Source organism: Danio rerio, chromosome 4 (assembly GCF_049306965.1).
Source record: "Danio rerio strain Tuebingen ecotype United States chromosome 4, GRCz12tu, whole genome shotgun sequence".
Classification (NCBI taxonomy): Eukaryota; Metazoa; Chordata; class Actinopteri; order Cypriniformes; family Danionidae; genus Danio; species Danio rerio.
In genome coordinates, this window is record NC_133179.1 from 58530001 (window position 1) to 58542773 (window position 12773).

The following is a 12773-nucleotide window of genomic DNA, read 5'->3' on the forward strand; positions in this document are numbered from 1 at the left end:
CAGTTGTATAGCCATAGGGTTTTAATGTGTTTATTTTATTCTCTACAGAGATATTTCCTATGACTAAAGTTTGTCTATATTTTATTTCTTATTTCATTCAGCAATTTATTTCTCATCTATAATCTTGTTGTCTTTAAAGTCATGGCTGGTTGTATAAGCATTTCACTGGATATTGTCTTGTGTATGAGTTTGTATTTAATAAAGAAAACTGAATTTTAATGTAAAGTCAAATGAGATATTGAATAAAACAACATTTCAGCTTAAGTTAAAGTCTTATTTTCTCTTGATTTTTTATCTTTATTAATACGATGTGATTCTCCCTTGTATATTCAATGGGTTCAGCTAATTTTGTGTCTAACAGTAATATTCTGTGCTACTTTCAGCATCCTGATCATCTTGAGTTGCTTGTTATATCAGTTCCAGTATTGACTGATCTAATGTAGGTCTTATTGTAAAGTGCCCTATAAAATATATGAACTAACACAGAGATCTGCAAGTGCTGTATTCATATATAGACCCATAATGTTATCTATATTCTTATTTTATAGCTCCAATACTCATTTGTTTTCTTAAATCTTTCTAGAAATCTTCCTTCAACACACTCGTGCTCAGAGAAGCTGCACAGATATCTTTAGCTCCAGTGGTTTGTGTTGTCTCGAGGACACGCCCACAGTCAGGAGAATATTTCAGGATCTACCTGTATATCACACAGGTGTGTTGCTGTTGACATAGAGGTAAAGTTGGTTTTATATTCGCACATTCGTTCATTTAGAAGTCTCTATTAGCATGCAAATGTGACTTCTACACAACATTAACACTGTTTATTTGACTGTGAACAATGTTGTACTTTATTAGTCATTGACTGCTAATATGATTTCGCTATTTAGAGTTTGTAAACAATACCTTCATGAAGTTATTATTAAGGGGAAAGTCCAAATGTGTGAATATAAATCCAACTTTACTTCTATGTTGTTGACAATATTATTTACACCTTTATACAATAGAGGTAAAATTGGTTTTATATTCCCACATTCGTTAATTTAGAAGTCTCTGTATTTTTTACCATGTTACTTTGAATATTCGATTGGAATTAGCATGCAAGTATGACTTCTAAAACAACATTAACACTGTTTATTTGACTGTGAACAATGTTGTACTTTGATAGTTTGTAATAAGTGTTTTAATGAAGGTTTAATTTATTTAATAGCATAATGTCATTCCATTCTAAGTAAACATCACTATATAAGAAATGGAGTAACATAGTATTATTCAGCTAATTTGTGGCTATTGTATCTTGCTCGGACTTAATCTTTTACCTGATTTCTGTTATTATTTCTGTGTATTATTAGTCTCCCCAGGCACGTGCACACATAGGGCTCAACCTGTGCAGTGCACATGCCCTTTTTAGTCTTGGATAGAAAGTGCCCTTCCAAAATGATCAAAAGTGCCCCCGCGACGCGGCACACTCTCGGTCCCGCTCTTCAGTAGGCGCGTGACAACACCGGTCTGAGTACGCGCGCGACTACACAGCTTATCAGAACGCGCGCGACAACACCGCTCTTCAGTACGCGCGCACCCCCCCCCCCCCCCCCCGCTCTTCAAAAAATTTATCCTGCACATGCCCTTCAGACGGTCTCTGCACGGTCCTGAGTCTCCCATTTTCTCTACCTTCTTAAGGTTATTGCGTTTCTTGTTCTCCTACTGTTTGTAAAGCGTCCTTGAGCACTTGCGATATATAAATAAAAACAATAAATAAAAAAGTCTAACTAAGCTGAATATATTTGACCTACAGTATTCTCATAGAAAATATCTGCTATTACAGTGATTGTGTTGGCTTAGTACTTTCCATAAGTCCCGGTGATCACAATTCCCCTTTTTCGTCAACTTCTTTAATGGGTTTAAAGTTGTTTCTAGTAGTTGTTTCTAGTTTTCACAGATAGTATCTGAGTTAGAATCTGAGTGGGTTTCCTACAGCTGCTCCGGTTTCCCCCACAAATCCAAAGACATGTGGCACAGGTGATTTGGGTAGGCTAAATTGTGCATGGTGTGTGTGTGTGTGTGTGTGTATAGGTGTTCCCCAGAGTTGGGTTGCAGCTTGAAGGGCATCTGCTGCGTAAAAAACAAATGCTGGATAAGTTTGTGGTTCATTCCACTGTGGCGAACCCAGATTAATAAACACCGGCCCTTTTTTTCATTGTCCCATTGACTTTGCCACCTTTCCTATATTCTTTTCTTAATAATACTCTTGACTTCACTTTTACTTATACTTACATTTAGATTGATGTCATTATTTTTAACAGCTTGTTTTGCTTCCTTATCTACAATTTCATTTCCTTGAACACCTATATGCGCAGGAACCCATAAAAACATTACTGTTAGACCCATCATTTGAATTCTGTACAAGGTTTGCATTATTTCTAATAAAATGTCTGGTCTACTTTCTGAATTACTATATTGTAAGCTTGTAAGTGAAGAACTCGAGTCTGAACAGATTACTGATTGTAAAGGTCTTATCTCCTCTACCCATTGAATTGCTAATAAAAGTGCTATCATTTCTCCTGTATATACAGAAACTTCGTCACTAATCCTTTTTCCTACTGCTATTTGAAATTCAGTAACTGTAAAAGCCACACCTACTCGATTTAAACTCTTAGAGGCATCTGTATATATTTTAACATGACTGTAAAATTCATTAATATACTTTTGTACATATAATAGATTACACTCCTCATCCTTTCCTCTCTTTTCTAATAATGTAAAATCTACCGATGCGTCTGGTAGTAACCATGGTTTAACTACTGGTAAGGGTACAGTAGGACTAATATTTAATTGACTTACTTTTATTTCTATTGCTTTTTTTAAACACTGTCCATCCAAAACTTTTATTTTCCTTCCTCTCTTTTTCCCAACATGGTTTTAGTGTTTCTAATGTTGGATGTTCTTGATTATGCCCTTTCAAATTTACCCAGTAACTTAAGGATAGTTGGACTCTTCTCATTTCCAAAGACATTTCCCCCATTTCAATTTGTAGTGCTGTAATTGGTGTAGTTTTAATTGCTCCTGTACTTAATCTTAATACCTCATGTTGTATTTTGTCTAGTTTTTAAGAGATGTCTCTGCTGCTGACCCATATACAACACATCCATAATCTATCACTGATCTAATCCAACCACAATAAATTGTGTTTAATGCTACCCTATCTGCTCCCCATTCACTACCTACACTGCAAATTTTAGATAGTAAATTTAACTACCTTAGAGTTAAAATTAACACTCCCTCAGAGTTTATATGGGAACCACTATAAGTGTTAAAATAACATTTTTGAAAGTGTTAACATTGTCAACACCAAGAGAGTGTTAATTTGCAACCTCTTATTGTGTAAAATATCTGTTACATTTCCGAAAAAATACCAGCAGCTGTGGTTGCCAGAATCTTTCTGTAAAAAGAACATGGAAGTTTTATATAACTGTATAAATTTACAAAAAATAACCATATTTCATGAACTAACACAATGTTCAGTTTGCAAAATCATAGCTTAATGCAAAAAAATGTGAAGTCTTTAGATGCTATAATGTTTTCATGTGTGAATGCAACTAGCAAACAGATTTTGACTGCATTAGTAACTACACAGTTACCTTTAAACAAAAGAAGCTGCAGCATAACATCTAATACTCTCAGTTCATCTTGGACTTGAACAGAGACGCTATTATCCTCCACAATGGCGACACAAAAACTGTTTTGGTGTTTTTCTTTCTTTTTTTTTTTCATTTTTAGATTTTACGGAAAAATACCAGCAGCTGTGGTTGCCAGTAATCTGCTGTTTTTCACATTCATAAATTCAGTTTACAGAATATTTCTGTTAAAAGCACATTCAACAGTCTGTATTTTTTATCGATCTCACACTGTAAATTTTAGATTTGGTAGATTTAACAACCTTAGAGTTAAAATTAACACTCTCTCAGTGTTTATATGGGAACCACTATAAGTGTTAAAATAACACTTTTGAAAGTGTTAAAATTTTTAACACCCAGTGTTAATTAGCAAACTCTTATTGTGTAAAATATCTGTTAAATGTATGTCAAAATACTGGCAGCAGTGGTTTCCAGTAATCTGCTGTTTTCAACTTTTTACATTCGTAAATACATTCGTTTCCAGAATATTTCTGTTAAAATCAAATCCCATAGTCTGTATTTTTCATTCGAACACACGTAAGCCTTAAATTCCAGAGCAAAATCCTAACTAGTGTCCTCACTACAGAGGGCTGAACACTCAGACAGTGATAAAGTTAATGAGACAATTAAGTGTCTAATTAAAGGAGGATTGAGAATTATTGATGAACAACTGTTAACAAGCAGAATCACTGAAGGAGAGAAAAACACAAGCCAAAACCAAAGATGAAATCAACTGAGAAAAAAACTCTAAATAAAATAATAATCAATAAAAATAAAACAAATTACACAATATTTTTTTTTTTAACCTTCTTAAAAAAAACTCATCACATTAAACAACAACTTATCATGGAGCTTCACCTATTACTGACCTTTGACTTTATTTCTGTCATGTGAACAAAAGCTCTTAATGAAATTTCTGTTGTTCATTTGAAGTCACCATGATGGAGGACAGAGTCTACTTTAGTCAAGCTCTTCAACTTCTTGCTAAAAATGTCTTTTATTTTGGCTGCTATAATTAGTGTTAATCATACTATTTATACATATAGCATGGAAAGCCAAAAGAAAATGAAAGTGTCAGTCTAAAGAGATTATTAATGATATCATAGCCATCCTTTAATGCTTGTTTTTTAATTCAGTCTCATATTAGTTATGTGTGAGAAATAAATAATATACATAAATGAAACCACTGAAGCTACAACAATTAATGACCTCATAACAGGTTTAAAAACACCATTTACAATGAGAATGTTTGATCTATGGCAAAACTGAAAAACACCCAGACATCAACAATTAGTCTTTGAATCTCAATGATGGTGACAAAGAAAAAAATAAAAATCAATAAAAAAAAAACACTCTACTGAAATATCACCTCCCAAAAACAACACAAAATACAGGAAAAGAAAGAGATTGTAAGAACATAAAGCTGCATAATTTATTCATGCTGCAATGCATGCTGGGAGCTTTGTACTATGCTGGCACCCAGCTTTTCTTTTTAGCAACCACGGTTGAGGTTCATATCCTGATTCTTGATGTCTGTGTGTCATAAAGAGCATGCTGGAGCTTGAATGTTTAGTGCATGACACTCTAATTATTAATTGCATCCTAATTGTTTGTTGAATCTTCTATGAAGAGCAGCAGACGGCCAGTAGTATTGTCCCATGCAGTTTTAATGCAACTATATTTGCATATTTTTATCAATCAACTTATAAAACACCTGAATTTATATTTAGAACAATTAAGCATAAACAGTATAGTTTCTCTTGATCTTTCTTGCTATAGCTGAAGAGTTTTAGAAACACAGACATAACAGTCAGAGAAACATTAGGATATAAGAGTAAAGCTTCAAGAGCTCAAATAAGCAGCCTCTGATCTCCATGATGGTGAGGTCAAATGAAATATTTTTAATAAAAAATATAAACCTCTGTTTATTATCAAATATTCTTACAGAAATGAAGACAAACTGTAATCAGTGAAGCTGCTTATACTATTATTTAATGGAGTTGTTTAATCCTCTGCTTTAATTCAGTTGGTTTGGTGTGAGGCTGTGTCTGTAGATTTATTTCTTCCTTCAATTTCTTCTTCCTTCAGTGATTGTGCTTGTTAACAGCAGGTGTTCAACAGCAGGTGTCTGAATTCACTTATTTGTGGTCATTCGCTCTGTCTGGACTAAACTAATTGACTAATTTAAGGGCCAGGTGAATGAGGGTGTGGCGAGATTTCAGACACTCTGATTAGTTTCTCAAATACAAGGGTTTTCTACAAAGGTAGAAACAAACAAAGAATTAAGTTAAAAATGAGATATTGGGTTAGCATTAAAAGCCAAGAAGAGAGGCACCCAGTAAAGACAGTACTAAAGGAATGTTGGGAATATGGACATAAAAAGATAGATAGTTTTGGTTGGACAGTAAATGAGGAGGCTCAAAATATGGGCATAAGAGACATCAATTTAGCCCCTGCTGTGCCAACCTCTGCGATTCCGCCTTGGCTTTTCCATATGCCAGTAGTCGATTTGTTACTACATGAGGAAAAACAAAAAAATAATATGTTAAATGAAAAAGAAATACAACAATACATAAATCAGTCATATTTCAATTATTTACAGATATATACAGATGGGTCAAAAGATCCTAAAGATGAAAAAACGGCAGTAGCAGTTTACATCCCAAAATTCAATATTAAAATATCAAAAAGAATATCGGACCGACTTTCTGTGTACACTACAGAAATAGTAGCTATACTTCTTGCACTTCAGTGGATAGAAGACGTGAAGCCATTAAGATCAGTAATATGCTCAGATTCTCTGTCAGTACTAAACAACTTAATTACTGGAACATCTAAGGCAAGACAGGACATAATGAATGAGATAATGCAAAATTTATTCAGAATCAGACAGGGTGGACTTTTTGTAAGCTTCTTGTGGATTCCTGGTCATATGGGAGTAGTAGGTAATGAAGAGGCAGACCAACTTGCAAAGGAAGCATTACAACATACTCAGATAGAAATAAAAATAAGTAAGTCAGAGGTAAAAAACATAATTGCAAAAGAAACAAGTAGAATGTGGCAAAGGGAGTGGGATAATGGAGAAAAAGGCAGATATATGCATAATATTCAAGGATGTGTGGGTGGTACTAGAAATAAGTTTGGTAATAGAAGGAATGATGTGGTAATAACTAGGTTGCGTGTTGGTCATTGTTTGCTAAACCAGTATAAGTTTAGAATAGGGAAGCACGAGACAGGATGTTGTGATAAATGCGGGAAACATTAGAACATGTAATTACAGAATGTGTGGCATATGACAATCAGAGATATCAATTAGTTCACGGATTAAGTATTTATGGGATTAAAAATTTGTCATTTCAGACCCTATTAGGAAACAGTTCAAATCAAGTTGAAATAATAATGCAATTAATTAATTACTTAAAGGAAACAAAATTGATTAATAGAATTTAAGAATAGCTTAGCAAAATAAGGAAATAAAATATACTATGATATTTAACTAGTATTTTTTTTCTCTCCTCTCCTCCTACTCTTATTCCTGTTCTCTCTTCCCTCTGGTAATCTCATCCCTCCATTCGTATCATATATCTTTAGTACTCATGCTTTTTCCTACATTATGCGCTCCACACTCCTATCCAGTAGGTGGCGGAAATGCACCATTTAAGTTGGTCTGCCAACCGCCATTAACCCCATAAGAAGAAGAAGAAGAAAGGTAGAAACATGTTACTCTGTATGACAAGGAGGCAAATCAGCTTCTAACGCCGAGAGGGTTATTTTACCTTTATCTAACTCTAGAATTTTAACACTTTACTTTGAATTACCACAACACTTGAAATTTAACACCAATGAATTTGCTGTGTAAGTTTACATATAAGAAATGGAGTACTAGTTTTAATCAGCTATTTTGTGGCTATAGTTTATATAAAGTAATGAATACTTTTTACATGAAGGACACCTATTTTACCTCCTTTTCTGTGAAGTTTTAGCTCCAAACACTCATTAGGATATTTGTTATACCTTTTAGAATGTTGAAATTTTTGCTTTAAACACTTCGACTTAGTGGATTAAAAGTTTTTTTAATTGTCTTAAAATGTTTAGAGTAAAGGTTTTGATCAACTCCAAATACTGAATATATGTGCGCCAGTGAGAAAATGGAAACGAGGGAGAAATGTATAGCTGCGTCCCAAATGGCACACTATACACTATGCACTCATGCACTATGTACTTATGCACTTACACACTCAACAGGATAGTATATGTATGTAGTGCTGTCCCAAATGGCACACTAATGTTTTTTTACTAAGCGGAAATTCAAACCGTTTCCCTGATGACGTTTGACGGTCGCCAAATCAGTGAAATAAACGACTGAATTATCAAGTAATACTCCAGTTGAATCAGCACGGGAGCGGCGCAGGCTTATGACGTCACACGCCACGCCAAAATAAAGGTCTTTTAAAAAATCGTTTTCTGCCACTATTTGTTGCAGTCATGACTTATTGATACACTTCTCCCTCGTTTTCCACTTTCTTGCATACACAGACACACATATAGTCAGTATTTGGAGATGATCAAAATCTTTACTCTAAACATTTTAGAACAATTTTAAATAAACTTGATTAATCCACTAAGTGTTTAAAGCAGAAATCTCGACTTTCTAAAAGGTACACAGCAAAATCCTCAGAGTAAAATTTACTCAGTTCAGAGAATATTTGGTCCCTCTCTAAATTGAGCAAAATTTACTCAGCAGCAGTTAAAGTTAATGAGACAATGATGGGGTTAATTAAGTGATGATTGAGCACTGATGATGAACACTTGCTGTTAATAAGCAGAAACAGAAGAGAAGCAGCAGCAGCTTCGCTCATTGCTTACCTGATTGACTTCATTTCTGTCAGATGTTCACAAAAGTCCATATAAGATTTATTGAGAATTAACTGTTTTAGTTCTTTACATTTTAGAAAAAAAATAAAAAATTCCCCCAATGTCACCATTATGGAGAAAAGTGGCTGATTTACTTGGGGTCTTTGACTTGATTTATAATGATGATCTGTCTTTGCTTGCTATGACAAGTTTAAAGTGAGCAAATATGATCAGGTTGATAGATCCTGTATTGAACCTTACTCTTGATAAGAATTATAAGAGATTATGCTTGACTTTGCAAATTATGCTTAATTCATGGTTTATCATATAACAAACAAAATTCTTTGTTTATCAAGAGAACAGACATCAGCTGTGGATTTATATATTTTTAAAATACATTGAGCATCTGAATCTCTTTAGAGACACAGACATCAATAATGAGCATATCTATCTCTACAGTGGTTACAGATTTATTTTTTGGCTGCAGTGCATGGTAAGAGAATCATACAACATTCATCCATAGTTCCCAGCATGCACTGTAAGGAAAAAGCATACTCTAATTCTTTATATCTGTGTGTTTTAAGTGTTTCAGATGTTCAATGTGTTTTATAATCTGATAAAAGTATTGGTGAGCTCCATTTTCTTAATAAAGTGCTCCTTTTTTGATACAACATTATTTAAACTTAACAGCCCACCAAGCAAAGTTACGTCCAAAAGTATCTTCTACGTCTCTGTCAAACGTTGAAATTATGTCCTCTGAAGAGCCAGAATGAAAGTGTTTATGACGTCTTTTATTGACGTCTTTTTTAACGTCCTTTCGACGTGTTTTTGCCGTCTTTTTGGGGTCCTTTCGCAGTATTTTGATGTCTTTTTTTCTCTATTTACTTTTATTTATTTTTATTGTGTATTTTTGTGAATCTTTTGAATGACTTTAACACCCACCGGACAAATAAACAGACAGTGCACATTAAATTGAAACATATTTATTTAAAGAACAAACAAACAGTCCAATTCACAATAAGACCAGAAACATGCATTAAAGGGACAGTTCAGTCGAAAAATTAATATTTAATAAATAATCAAAACAAATAGAAACATATTTTGTTTCAAACCTTTAAACATGTCAACAAAAGTCACTTGTTAACTGCAGAGTTGCATTTTTTAGAACAATAATAATGAATATGGATTAATAATGAGTAATAATGATTTAATTGATATAATATTCTATACTTAATACTTTTATTATATTATTAGTTATATTATATAATAACAACTATTAATATTGTTATTAATATATTATATTATTAATTATATTTAATATAATTACCATTAAAGAGATCTGTAAATAACAAGTTATGTTTTTAAATTACAAGTTATGATTTTTTGGAAGTATTGCACAGATAAATTATTTTCTGTGTCCGGCTCCTCCTTTTCTTGCTGGTGCATGCTTCAGGTGTTCGGATGCATGATTTTTGATTTTTTCTTCTGTAGCATCCTTGCTTCATTTCATTACTGCAGCTGTAATTTAAAAGACAGAAACAAGTTACAACAACAAAAAATAGCTTAAAGTCATTTATCAAGTACATATTTTCATATAGACAATAGCACTGTTTGAATTTGTTGTTGGCATAACCATTACATCATAATCGACAGATAAACTCAAGGCTCTATTTTTAACAGTAAGAATTTGAAGAAGAAAAGTAAAAATATGTAGATTTCACTGATAAAGAGTTTGTGGTTGAATCTCAACAGATGCTGAGCTCAGTGTATGTTGTAAATATTCTCTCTTTATACACCTACTTGTGAGGACAAAATTGAAAATAAAGCTAAACTGGAAAGCAATTAAAACCCTGCACAGCAGCTTCCTGACTCGCAATTTTTTAATTACTTTTTACAATATTTGAATGTTGCATGACAAAAGTTTTTTGTGAGATTAGGACAGGGCCTACTCTACACAGCAAAATCCTATATTATAGCTATATGTATTACGTAAATTTACTATATAAATTAACTTGGCACAATTTTTATTTAGACCCACACTAAATTAAGTTAAGATACTCAAGGACAATAAAGCGATTAAATAAGTGATGATTTACTAAAAAATTGAAATGTTCTTAGTCATTTTAACAGAAAAGCTAGAAATATCAACAACTATTATTTGTAGTCTGCAGACTACATACATGTTTGCTTGATGTGTGTGAAGAGAGAGAGAGTTGTCTGCTGATACTGTCACTTTTCATATGCTTTGAATGGATATAATAATGTTTATAATTTTTTTAAGAACGAGATTTTGCACACGTGGTTGTAAAGGTTTTTGAGTATATGAACCAATTATCCACTGTGGCTTATAAACATTTATTATAACAGTATGTATTATTATGTATACTTATTTATAAAAAAAAAACACACACATCAATACCCTGATTTTCCCTAAATGTACACATATATCTTGCTAACATTGTTTTTTTATTAACATTACAAAACACAAAAAAGTTCTGATTATTTCTACCTTGAACTACCGCAATCAGAATTACTGCATGCATTTCAGTGTCTTACTTTCCCCATATATTTGAATATGCATGCCTCTGTTCCCAACAACTTCCTGCTTACATAAAAACCTATTGCTTTCGTTAGTGTTCTTATTTATTATTAGGGGCCAAGCACCGTAGGTGCGTAGGCACCTATTGGATCCGTTAGCGTTCCTATTATTATTCTTCCGTTTCTTCCGCCAGATTTGAATGGCAGCCCATATAGGCGTATGCGGGAAAGTTGTAAAATTTGCAAAATGATAGAGGACAGTATTAACATTAATCAGACCAAATATGAAGTCTTAAAATTAAACTCTCTAGCACCACCACTTGTCCAAACTTTCATGTATGTTTATCATGATAACTTTTGAACCAAATGGGCTACAATCAAAATTCTTTTTTCCTCTAATTCCTTGGCTCAGTCCGATTAAAACCCTATGATGTCTTTTTCCGTCATGTGAACAAAAGCTCTTTATGAAATTTCTGTTGTTCATTTGAAGTCACCAAGATGGAGGACAGAGTCTGCTTTAGTAGGGCTCTTCAACTTCTTGCTAAAAACGGTCTTTTAAATTGGATGCTATAATTATTAGTGTTAATCACACTATTCATACATATAGAATGAAAATCCAAAAGAAAATGTAAGAGTCAGTCTGAAGAGATTAACTATGATATCAAAGCCATCTTCTTCTGCTTGTTTACTAATTTAGTATCATATTAGTTATGTGTGAGAAATAAATAATATACATAAATTAAACCACTGAAGCTTCAACAATAATGACTTTAAAACTTGTTTAAAAGCATGATTTACAATGTGAATGTTTGATTGATAGCAGTACTTAAAAACACACAGACATCAACAATTAGTCTTTGAATCTCAATAATGGTGACAAACAAAAAAAAAACTCTACTGAAATATTACCTCCCAAACACAACACAAAATAAATACAAAGAAAGAGATTGTAACAACATAAAGCTGCATAATGTATTTATGATGCAATGCATGCTGGGAGCTGCTGGAGATTTATTGCATGACACTCTAATTATTAATAGCCTGAGTTATTTCACCTTTATGTAACTCTAAAATTTTAACACTTCACTCTGAATTACCACAACACTTAAAAATTGAACACCAATGAATTTGCTGTGCACCTTGTGCTTCAAAAGCATTTCACCAGTAGCGCATCATCCGCTCATCCACCGTCACCTCTAGATCCTGATGAGCTGGAGCTGGCTGCCACTGCAGGAAGAGGCCTGTCCTCTGGGAGTTTCTGGGAGTTACAAGTTGTAGTTTGCATGAAATGTTGCCAGCATGATATATATTTTTAATAAAGTAATTTTAAAAAAAATAATAAAGCCTACTTCTTTGCTGAGAATGTACTGCTGGAACCGCTTCAGTGTCACGAAAAAAATCTTGAAAAATGAAAAAATCTTGAAAAATCACGAAAAATGAAAAAATCTTGAAAAATCACAAAAAATGAAAAAATCTTGAAAAATCACGAAAAATGAAAAAATCTTGAAAAATCACGAAAAATGAAAAAATCTTGAAAAATGAAAAAATCTTGAAAAATCACGAAAAATGAAAAAATCTTGAAAGATCAAGAAAAATCCCGAAAATGATAAAAAATTTTTAAAAGTCACAATGAAATTTTTTTGAAAAATAACAAAAAATGAAATATTTTTGAAAAATGGCAAAAAATATTTTTTTTTTTGAAAAAATCGC

At 32.9% G+C, this 12773-nt stretch overlaps 1 protein-coding gene across 1 annotated transcript in view; it reads left to right on the forward strand.

Annotated features, from left to right (window-relative positions):
• LOC100537530 (uncharacterized) overlaps nucleotides 1-12773 on the forward strand; it is an 858077-nt gene that overhangs the window by 169677 nt on the left and 675627 nt on the right. The gene's annotated exons all lie outside the window — the stretch shown is intronic.